General features: G+C 35.4%; 1 pseudogene across 1 annotated transcript in view; it reads left to right on the forward strand.

Annotated features, from left to right (window-relative positions):
• The window catches only part of LOC150105779 (protein brain tumor pseudogene), a 76,866-nt pseudogene that overhangs the window by 20,325 nt on the left and 43,567 nt on the right, over positions 1 to 12,974 (forward strand). The window lies entirely within an intron of this gene.

Below are 12,974 nucleotides of genomic sequence, written 5' to 3' on the forward strand. Positions count from 1 at the left end.
GAATTACAGGCACCACGTTCAGTAGAACAGCATCTATGGAACCATGAACACGCGACCGAGATTAAAAAGCTCGTCTGTAATACGGTCTGCCCTCTTTTAGTCAGCATCATGAATTTTTAGGGAAGTCCTATGTCTCCCCCAAAAGATGACATTATTCTAAGGTTGGGAAGAGTTCAGATTTATACAGAGTTGGTAGATGAGAGGTACTTCCTGAGTGGTAAAAAATGCGACGTTTTTTTTCGAGGCTGAGTAAGCAATTAATGTGATGCGTTATTGTCAGGAAAGACTAAAATTAAATGTCACCCTGAGAAGAGAGAGAGAGAGAGAGAGAGAGAGATCTGATCTTGTCTGGTGATTTGTGTATTATCAAGTAAAGGAAGGTGAATTGTGATCCTGATTTGCTTGGAAGATGGCAGGACTATGTTCTGGTACCATTGAAGGGATCTAAATTATCCTCATCAAATTGAACAATAGCTAGAAACTCTTGTTGAAGTAGTACTTAAAGCTTGGCATATTTGGACATTGCAAGGTTTGTTGAATGAGTAGAAGGAATGGAGTATACTTGTCAGCCAACTATAGATAGGGTTATAGGTCAATAAGAAAATGTCATTTATATATAAGAGAAAGCGAGTAGGTGTAAACAACAGTTAAAGGTAGTTAAAGGTAGACTAAAGGATGGAAATTTGCTGAGCCGACCACAATGTCTGACTAATCAAAACCTCTGAAAATGTCAAGAGCAACAGAATAGGTTTCTCCAAACTCCTTCCACTTATACCCAAAATGGGTATAAGCCAAGACAGAATAGGCTAGGAGGTCTACCGTGTATTTACAGAGGTGGAAACGACTAGTGATCATAAATCAACTAATAGATCTCCAAGTAGCGAGAGTTTAAATAGGTTAAATGTCGATATTTTTCTCCATTATTTTAGACAGGAGGGTGAAGACAGTGGATCAGTAATTTGACTACAGAGTTTTATCTTTCTGCTTTGGAATAGTTGATTATCGGTTTCTTTCCATATACTGAAATAGATGCAATTTATTATAAAAGACACACGTGTTAGCTCTGCAGCGCAGCTTTTAATACAACTGGGTATATATAATTAGGACTACAGGAATTTTTGGTATCCTGGATATTTAAGATTCTTCTGAGAATGTCATTTATAGGATGTGCACAGTGCATACTTTCTTATATGGGAGGGGGTGATTTTCCTTAGTAGGTTATGAAGCCAGAAGGGCAAATTTATGTTTATTTGCATGTCTTGGAATACTTATGTTAAACTATACTAGAATAGTCATAATAGATTATCATTTTTTAAATAAAAATAAATCTTTCAACTTTTTTTTTGTTTGTTTGTCTGATTTCTAGCATGTATTTATATCAATAATAATAATAAATTATTATTTGTTTGACATACATCAAATTAGCTTTTGGTAAATGCACAAACAAATTTTTCCGCATTTATGAATGGGTAAAACAACATCAACACTAGGGCGGCGCCACCAGTAGAAAGTTGCTTATGTAAACAATGAATAAATCTTAATTAGCACGGGCGAAGTTATTTAGACAGCATACTCTGATTTAAGACATTATAGTTATACAGTGCCAAAAAGAAAGTCTGTCACACCGAGAAAATCATTATTCAATCATGGACTGGTATCGTCTCTACCCAGGACCACTGCTAAATTCTCAATTGATAGCGGGGGGGGGGGGGAGTTAGTGATAAATACCCTCAGAGTTAGTGATTTTTAGTAATTAAAATTGTGTGAATTAGTTTTTCTTTATTATTATTATTTTGTGCCTGGGGAAACTTCTCACTTGCTCATGCATTTCATTCTGCTGTGTCCTCAATGTCATATTTGTTTGATGAGTTTTATTTCAAGTTATTTTTTCCTTATTTATTTTTTTAATTATTTGCTCTGATAGAAATACTGTATATCATCGAGGAAAATGCCATGTATTTAGATCGTGACCATCTAAATGTGAACGACTATTGAAAGAATACAAAAATTCCAGTTTCCTTATGCTTTGTTTGCATAAGGTTGATTTGTGATTTTTGATTTTTTGACTGTTGATTTTTGATCTGGAAGCTGTATATCTTTAGTTAGCAAATGATAAATTTAGTTATGGCAATGATTAAACTATACATTTGCTTTATTGTTTTATTAATAAATGCTTTTTAATATATTCATTCAAAGTGTATGTATTAAGTTTTATACATATGCAGCTTTTTTTTTTTTTTTTTTATCACTTGCCCTAATGTATTGGACCTTCTATATATTTTTCTTCAGTTATTGATGCTCTCTCCTTTCCAGAAAAAAGAAAAGTGAATTTTTCTCCCCACTCGATTGGGTGCATATAAATATATATAAATACTGAATTCATTTGGGGAAAATTTTTAAAAAAAATGTCGTTTTTGTAAAAGACATAAGTGGTTTTCTGTTTGTTTGTTTACTTATTTTTTCTTAATACAAATAACGTTTAGATTATCTTATTTTAAAAAATGTGAATTCCAAGTGTCCTATGTTTCAGGATCAAATCTGATACAATTCCAGGGTCATTACACCAAGGAAGAAAGTGTGTATGGGGGTGGGGGGGGAGGGGACATCATTTTTCACTAAATCGCTGACCTTCGAATTGCTTACCGTTAGAATTCAATTTCCTGACTAGTGTTCAGAGTTTAAATCGTGATCTTCATGACAATTGTTACAATGTCCGCTTCTTGCGCTATCACAGCTTCTGTGACTATAAGTTACAATACTTCTATACGTCGTAGAATTGTTGAAAACTTCATTAACATCTTGTTTAGCAAGAATAATGTACCATGTTTCGACAGTCTACCAAAGTACTGTACTGTCCTACATCATCATGTGTTTCTGAGAGAATTGCAGATGAATCATTATAAGACGATTGTGCTTAGCTTTTGCTTTACATATTAGATAGATTTCAACTGACAGCCAATATTGCAGCTATCATTTTTTGATTGGCTCAACCTTATTCTCATATCTACGACCTGGGTTAATCTAGCTTCATGGAGATGGGCATAACATTGTTATAAAAAATAGCGTATTTAACTTTTGTCCACACACGGAGCTAATATGCTGTAGGATCAGCTTACCAGTGTTGACTGTAACACCCCCATTTTAATTTTATAAAAAAGAAACGTATCAAAGCATACGTTATTCTTTCGATCATTGTGTATGGCGTTTGTTTCTTTTGTATAAAGAAATAAATTTTTGATTTCATTGTTCTCTGAAATTTTGGAATACCTTCTATGAAAAAGTGTTGGAAATTTTATACAAAGTCTCGAGTTTTTCCAATAGTTGCATAACTTAAACTCCCAAACACTAAACAAAAGGTATAATCAGTTTCGATTGCTGCCTACTTTGTTCTTTTCTTTAAAAAAGTAGGTTTCATTAATATTCATAAACGTTGTCTACTGTTCCACAGTTGGATGCAAAACCACTCATTTTCTTCCCTGTTCTTATCCCACCTGTTCATACATTGTATTGATCTATGGAAATAGAGTGCTGTTTGTTAACCAGAAATAATCAACTGGCTTGTCAATTTCCTCTTTTTTGTTTGTTTGTTTGTTTGTTTTTTATTTTGCAGTGCTATTCACTTATTTCAAAGTTATTACTTAATTATAAACCCACGTCATTTACATAATATTTTTTACTTTTGTATCATTCTCAAACATGTGATAATAATTGTTGTAATATTTCATTCTTGCTGATGAAGCGTATTCTTGGCTTTCTACTCTATGAATGAAAAGAGTATTCAAATAAAATAATTTCATTTTATATTTTATTATTTACAGTTGGTTAACAAAAGATTTTTGACTCAGTATATCATTTACTTATCACCTACTGTGTGTGTGTGTGTGTGTGTGTGTGTGTGTGTGTGTGTGTGTGTGTGTGTGTGTGTGTGTGTGTGTGTGTGTGTGTGTGTGTGTGTGTGTGTGTGTGTGTGTGTGTGTGTGTGTTAAAATTTTAATTCAATGTGAGCCATTTTGGTTTCTATGGATGATTTTGCTTTTCTTTATAGAGGTAATGTGGTTGAATAACACTGGTAGAAGAAAAAAACTTGCTTGCATGCTTCAGCCAACTAATATTCCCTGATGTAGTGCCCATTTACTTGCATCGTTTGATCAAGATCGAAAAGTCGGCACATTTCACTGATTGTATGATAAAGCATTTTGATTATTCTAATGATGGATCCTCTAGCGAGGAATTTAGCCAAAGAACTGATTAATCCTATATCTAAAAAAAAAAAAAAAAACGGTCGTCATCTTTGTTTGTTTGTCTGTCAATCGTTGACTTTAACGGACTAGATTTAGTTATTTCCACTGGCGACAAAAATTAGTCAGAGAAAGATCAGGAGAGTTTTTAAAATAACTTTTAAAGCTAAGAAATAAGCGAAACCAAATCTCCAGATTGAATATTTAATGAGAAACAAAAAGGAACTCCAGTATATCCATGATACAGTCAACCAGATTTTTTAGTTTAACTTCTAGTTTAAATAGCAAGATAGTATTTAGACTTACAGAATCAGATGCATTATGACACTTAATATATATAATTGTCAAGATCAGGTAAGTTGGTGCGCTGCAGTTTCTTTGACAATCATCGAACGTTAATGAGTGAAACATTCGTAAACATTAATGATAGGATGATCGAAAGATTCACCGGAAAAAAAATCCTATCGATCCTGAGCCTCATGTGTATCGAAAGCAACGAACTTTATAGCTTATTATTTGAAGCGATGCTTCATTATTTGTGGCGAAGGGTGAAGTCTGGCTCCCTACTGATTTCCAAAATTGTATTACTAATTTATGCTTCTTGAAGGTTAAATTCCTTTTCGTAGTGTTCATCCTGGTAGTTGATCTGGTGATCTTATTAAGCATAATCTTTTCATGGAATGATAAGAGCCGTGGTTGACGTTCAAATGAATTAATACGTTTTTAAAAAATCAAGGATGATGATGATGATAATAATAATATCCTCAGTACTATATTTCAGTCACTTGACCAATACTTGTTTATTCTACTTTCTGGCTCCTAAATACGGTGATGAATCCACATGATAATATTTTATAAAATCGCGGTAGTTTCAATGACTTTTATTAATACACATTCAACAGAGCCAGTAACGTCTTTTAGAATATCCTTGGCTGAGTGGTATGCTCTGAATCTGTGCTGCCTTTTTGCTGTAAAACCGGATTTGTCTAGACAACTTTTTTATATGCTGTATATTTCATCAACGGGTGCCTTTATGACAAACGAGAACAAGGACAAAAGTGAAATAAGTCAATAATGTCCCGACTTTGGTCGTATAATGAAACTTCACTGATGTTTCATTATACGTAACGAATTCTTTATTTCATAAGCGATCCGCTATACTTCTCACTCGTACGCAACCACGCGATCTGCACTTTCAAGTGATGAGCGCATTATAAGAGAAATTGATCACATCACGATGAAGAAAGAGGAGGGAAAAGCATTTGAGAGACGATAGACACTTACTGGCCTCCTACCTTCTGGTCAGTAACTTTTATTAATTAAAGTGAAATACTTTCCTTACAATTTACATATTTAGCCCATCAGGTTCAAAAGATACTTATTCTTTTTGTAGATAGGTTGCTTTTATTTTCTTGCTATTAAAAAGCTGATATCTCCTCAAATGGTAGCGCCCAACATTCAGACATATCTTTTCATAGAATGATCGTTCTATTCTATTCCCTCAGCCATACGGCTGGTGGTGTGTGTGTGTGTGGGGGGGGGGGGGGTAGCTATATGCTACCCATACTAGGGAAATTATGAGCAAGGTGGTTTCCCGTTGCCTTCCTTGTCGTACTATATCCTATGACTGTAGCCTATGTGTTCACGGGACCTGTTTGCGGGATGAAAAACACCAGATAAACTGGGGGGAAAAACCCTGCTGTCCACGCCCAAGACCGGCTAACTTGCTATGGCTGAGGAAGATCCTTAAGCTCCTCACGTCGTCGACGGGAATCGAACCTAGGACACTCATTCCCCAAGAATATGGTTGCGAAGCGCATAGCCACTAGGCTAACCGCGGATGAAAGATCGTTAGTTATCTTAATATTATTAGACCTATCCAGTCAACTACCTTCTTTCGAGATATAGTTTCCTACCGAGGAATTCCTGACATGTTACATCTGATTTCAAATCAAAAGAAATACTTATGAAGCTTTTCCACTGAGTTTAGTTTGATCTCATTATGAGGCCGTCCAGAAATTTGGAGTTTTTCTTCCACGAAATAGACAACCGGACTGGAGAACACACGCGCGCGCGCGCGAACTAGACATAATAATTCGCCTCATGGCTTTGGTTGCCTGTGAATAACTAAATTCCAGTCCTAAATTCTTGTGTTTCTCTTCATTATAGAACTTCATAATTTAAACGTCGCATCCTTAATTTCTTCCCTTTACACACAAACTTCCACCCTCCCCTTTTGCCATTAATGGAATTTTCTAACGTACGAACTTCCCTGTAATAAAAAAATAATAATATTCTTGCCCCATCATCTAATCCATCGATCCTTTTCCTCATCCTGTGATGGGATTCAGAAAATTCACATTGGTTCGTTCGCACCTGTACCTAAAATTTCCAGAGTTTGACGAACTAATCCTTAACAGTTTCAGTCCGGGCACAAATTGTCTCCATACCGAATATTTATTTCATAAAAACATGTAATAAAATGTATATTTATATTCATAACAAACATAAACAATGCCTTTCTAGACAATATTATGATTTAGTCACGTACACTACTGTCAGAAGTTGATGCATGCATGCATAGGGACTGTTAGAAAAAAAAAAAAAAAATTTCCATTACTAACACGGAGAGGAGAAGAGGAATAAGAGGGAGAGGACATACTTAACATTTTTTTTTTAATTCTATAATGCAAATATCTGCAATCTAATATGTGTAATTTTTGTAAAAATTACACATATGCAAATACGTGTAATTTTTGTAATCGGAACAATAACAGTCAGTTCGATGATATTCGCCGAATTATTTGTAACTCATAAATATGAAGTGAAGTTTTCTAAGGGGATTTTCATCCCGAAATAGGAGTTTTTCACTCCGCAACTTATGTAGACCTCTCACGAGTACATGCAATAAGTGTAGTTAGGATGAATAATACTAGATGGCAGTCATTGTTTTCATATTCTCCCGTCATTTTGGTCTGTCTACTGGCTGTGCTTGTCTGTGGCGATGACGAAACTAGAAGAGTGGTTGTCAACGGATTTCCATAATCTTAGGGCTAAAGGAGTGTTGCGTTTGGAATGCTTTAGAAGGTTTATTTACATTCAACTAGAATATAAAAGTGATATTTCAACAGTATTTTAAAAAATAATAATAATAAGATTCATATTAATACACAACTAAAATAAAATACACCTGATTAACAATAAAATACACATTCATAAAAAAATACAAATATATTTAAAGTATTACAATCGTTTTATGATAGGTACTTCAAATCAAATATGGGATCAAGTTTAATCGTCCTGCTAATGGTGGCCCTACTGCCAATGTGTTTAAACATTAATCGGTCGTGGCCCACTTAAGATATTAAACAAATCTTGAAATAGCATTAAATGAACATTCAGCTTCTGGTTTCCGAAGCCCTGAGAAACCTTGTCGCTTATGACCTACTTTAGTGACCCCACTTTCCCAGTCCCCGTCTTGCCGCCTTTCCTCTTAATAGAATTTTGTAATATACACGTCCCAAATCTTGTTCTGATTCTCTTTTACTTTCTATCCCCCCCCCTACTAGTTGGCTTTGACTTTGAATGCGGAGTTCGAATGTAGCAAGGATTTTCTTCCCTCAGCTCAGATTCCCCCCCTCCCCCATGCAAACAGACAAGCCAACTGGAAAACACGTATTTAGCAGACACTTGCCTCATTGCGGTCAAGTCCAGAAATTTTTTTATTATATTCTTAATGACGTACTAAGTACCTCTCGTCGGTTAGAGTACTATAGTTGTAATTTCTGGACTGAATCCTCTGTTTGGTTTAGAATCTCTGGTCATTTGTTAGATATTTCATTGTTGCAGGCGTTATTAGGAAGTAACTAATTGAACTTTTTCCTCCTTTATACTAATTTCTCCAATTTCCCTTTTCTGTCGCTTATTATTCAGTCATATTTTTTATCACTTAAAGAAAACAAGCAGAAAATATGACTCGATGTTCCAGTTCAGCAATTTCTTATCGCTAACACTGTCATCATTACTGGTATCACATTAGAAACAGTAACAAATATAAGATATAATAATATTTTCTTCTTTTTACGTACACACACACACACACACACACACACACACACACACACACACACACACACACACACACACACACACACACACACACACACACACACACGCTACTTGGAAAGAAGTCAATGGACACCCCCAAAGGCAAAAGGCATCGTGCCATATAACCAGTCACCTATTTGTATCCGATATAAAATGGAGTAATATGATGTTCCTAAGTCAGTTCAACTGTGTCCGGATGAAATGGCTGCTGATAGGGAACTGATGGAGGCCGAAAGAAGCGTTGTGATAGGATGCCATGTTGCAGGCGTATCTGTTCGGCAAATTGATCACAAATTGGACCATCTTAGGTGAACAATGAGTGAATCCCATACTGAGATGGAAGCGCGAGGAGGCAAGTGCAAGCCGCAGTGGACGACCCACTCACTGAACGCAACCGTATGATACTACAAAGGATAATATGTAAAAATCCCCCATTCGTCTGCCGACACGTTGAATGCCGAGTTCCGGGTATCAACATAAAGCCGCACAAAAACATTCAAAACCGATGCTTACATGAAAGACGGCAATATGAAGTCCCGCATTATCCGAACCAACATGAAGTAGCGTCTTCTTCTGGTGCAGAGAACATGTACATGGGGACGTGGAAGCTAGGAAAACATTGCTAGTGAACAATGAATCACTCTATACCCTCTAACGAGCAGTTGAATGGATATGGGTGTGGTGCATGCCCGATGAGCGTCTCTTACCAGAGTGCGTAACCCCAACTATAAAATTCGGAGATGGCGGTGTGATGGTATAGTTCTGTTTTTCCCGGTTTGGCCTCTGACCTATGTTTGTGATGCCACGAACACTGAACTCCGACAGATATCTGAACATTTTTGACAATGCAATGTTTCCTACTTTGTGACATTTCTACGGAATTGACCATTGTCTCTTTCAGCAAGACAATGCACCTTGTCATAAAGATGCTGCTATAACTGCATGGTTTGTGGACATGAACGTCACCACACCTGATCTCAACCCTATTGAATATCTGTGGGATGAACTGGAGCATCGGGTGAGGTCAAGGGACGTCCGTCCCACAACAGTGCAGGACCTCATTACATGCCTACATGAAGAATGGTCCAAAATTCCCATTGTTCGCTATTGTACGCTTGTGGAAAGTATGCCCCATATGATTGCTGCAGTCATCGTAGAGAAAGGAGGTCCTACATAACAATGTGTGTGTGTGTGTGTGTGTGTGTGTGTGTGTGTGTGTGTGTGTGTGTGTGTGTGTGTGTGTGTGTGTGTGTGTGTGTGTGTGTGTGTGTGTAAGGCTGAGAGGAAATACCCCAATGGGCTAAGGTTGTACAATACTAGGCAACCTACTGCACAGATGAACAAACCCCATGTTCTTCGTCGCATTCCAAAAATCAATTTAATTTCCTGTGGCCCGTATAAGATTAAGATTAATAATCTTAATCAAGTAAGATTAATGAAGCTGAAAAGTAACGGTACTACATTCTTATCTTAGCCAAAATGCCGTGAAGTGTAGTATCTGTTCTTCTTCAGCTTAATATGTTTTATTTAATGCCACGAGTGTGCTTGCCATAAAATAAAAAAGGAATTATTTTGATTCGCAGGAATAAACACAGTTCTGCACACTATCCCTTTTCTTTGAGAAGACGAATGAAAACGTCTCTCTGTGATTAATATCCCTTTCCCCAACAGACACCATACTGCAAATGCAAGAAAGACAAGTAATTTTGGGGTACCACTAAATACAGTACCGACATAATCAGAGATCTTGTTCCAATTTACATCTTATTTCTTATTATTTTATTTCTCTGTTGATATTTCTATGTTAAAACTATTGCATATCCATTGGAATTTAGATATATGCTTTTGGAGATTATTTTCATTTTCTAAAATACCTCCATATTCAAGCAAATTTTAAATTAATTTTTTAAATGTTTTTATTTCATTTAATTTCTGTTTTTTTATTTCTACTTTAATTTTGTTATTATTTCATCCGTAATTATGCTAAATAATTAAATACACTTAAAGAATCGCCTTGTCATTCTGCATATTTCTCGTGATATCTTATTACACATTCATTTTTTACCTAATATATATATAAAGATAAGCCGAAATTTGAAACATTTTTATGTCACGTTTTGAAATGTGTTTGCCTTCATGAGACAACAATTTATCGGCTAATTTGTTAAGCTGAAGCCGATGGCTTAAAGATAAGCCGAAATTTGAAACGAAATTTGTCGCGTTTTTATGTCACGTCTTCATTGTTTTGAAACGTCCAACAATGTGTTTGTTTTCATGAGATAACAATTTTATCGTTGCAGGATTACTACAATCAAACTCATTGTCGACCATTAGAACAGTACCATTAGAACAGATATATATATATATATGATATATATATATATATCATATATATATATATATGATATATATATATCATATATATATATATATCATATATATATATATATCATATATATATATATCATATATATATATATATCATATATATATATATATCATATATATATATATCATATATATATATATATATATATGATCGTTTCGATAATTTACAATGGTATATTTCTTGATGTTAATATTTCAAGGACACCTAAGTCAATGGAACTCATAAATATTGACTTGTAACGCTCTATTGTTTTTTTTTCTATGATTTGATAATTTTGTACATCTTTTTAAAATATATATCGCGATTCTTGTCTCACATAATCGTTTTACTTGTTCATATCTTCCTCGTTAATGATAACATTTTTAATTACTTTTTTTTAGTTGAGTGTTCTTACACTGTCTTCTTGTAATAGTCTCACCTTAAATTTATTTCCTTTTATTTATTTATTTTGCTTTTTCACTTTATTTATATTTTTTTGCAGTCGAACTTTTTTTTCCTCAATAGTCCACGATCACTTCCAGTGCCAGCAAATGTTAGCACTCTAATGTTCAATATTTCCTGACTACTATTCTGTTGGTTATTATATAATCTATGGTAGATATATGTTCTCTATTTCTTTACCTTATTTTTCGTTGAAGCTCGTGATTAAAGGAGGTTTCAATGCCACGCACTGAATTAGAAACTTTTATTACTACACATATGCGGCTTAGCATAGGTTTCACGAGGTGTTAGATTGCATCTTCTTCTACAACACACCAGGCTTTCATCAGACAGTCCTCTAACTAGTTCAGATTTGATGGAAAAGGACTTTGCTCCCGGATCTGGTTTTTTTTTTTTTTTAATATGTTCCATACATGGAGTTCAGTGGGGGTTCAGATCCGGGCTTTGTGGTGGCCAGGAAGATGGTGAAAGTCGCTATCAGGTTCGTTATGCTACTGTCCATCGCGCAAGAATTGTTCAGCAGTTGTTCAACGAACCTGATAGCGACTTTCATCATCTTCCCTGGCCACCCCAAAGCCCGGATCTGAATCCCACGTATGGGACATATATAGTCCATGAAACAACCGTTCGCTTGCTGGATACAGCAGATGACGGTTGTTTCAAGAAGTACTTCGAATGAACTGTGGACTAGAATCAAGTTCTTCCTAAAATGGGGAGGGGAGACCGTCGGGATAATGAGACTTGTCGTCTGAGAAGAAACAGTTCCTGTGTCTCCATTTGACAGAACTCAAACATTTGATCGCTTTTGTTTTCCAAATTCAAAAGAGAGGTTCATCTATTGATGACGCTGAATATTGGCTGCGTCTGTTGACTAGAAATAAAACAGGATGATAACGTGATGCAGACCAAGAAACTTGTCCCTAAAGAAATCACCATCAGCAAGTTAGCTAAACATTTGGAAATCTCATTCAAAGCATCTTGATACAAGATCTGAACATGCGATGGATATAAAAAATATCATGCCTTGTCTCCTGAGTGACAAACAAATGGGGGGGCGGGGGGGGTTGACTCGATGTGTGCCAGGATTTTTAGGAAAGCTTCGAGGAGATCTGCAGTTTCTTTTATTGGTTAGGACTGCTTTAATAGTGCTAACTAACAAAAGAAGAGTTGAGGAGTCTATGATCTCAGTATCTGAATAAGACAAAATAAATTCGTTAGAAGTCAAAGTGTGAACATTTCTATCAGATGTTTTGAGGTATCTACTTAGAGATGAATATTCGAAAACTGGCGAAAACGCTCGAGAACTAGCTCACCGGACATTCGATTTTCTAATACGACAGTGTCCCGCTTACTCTGCTTTTTCTTTTCAACAAATCGTGGTCTTTTCTGAACTCTTCGACATTCGTCGTGATGCAACGTTGTTCTTTTCGATAAGTTGAAGGGAAGAAAAATTATTTATATTATCACGATTGGAAGAAAAAAAATCAGATTATACTTAATTTCGACACATCGAATTCTGCATTGACTTCTGCCATTTTAAGTCGCAAGGTAACAACATAGAATAGAGAAAAATAATAATAAACCGAATTTATTATATTGCACCTGGTACATATTACATATGCACACTCAATTTATTATACGAATTTCATGAGGACTCCTGAGAAAAATAATGTTTGTTTTCTCTTTTTACTTTCTTTTTGTCGTTGTTCATATGTGAGAAAACTGGTTAGTATCTGAAGTTCCACCAATCTTAATTTTTGTACGGCTGTTTAAAATCTGCAGTCAACTCAAGATTAAAT

This window comes from Typopeltis vanoorti, chromosome 6 (genome assembly GCF_054136105.1).
Source record: "Typopeltis vanoorti isolate ZY-2024b chromosome 6, IOZ_Tvanoo_1.0, whole genome shotgun sequence".
In the NCBI taxonomy this organism is placed as follows: domain Eukaryota; kingdom Metazoa; phylum Arthropoda; class Arachnida; order Uropygi; family Thelyphonidae; genus Typopeltis; species Typopeltis vanoorti.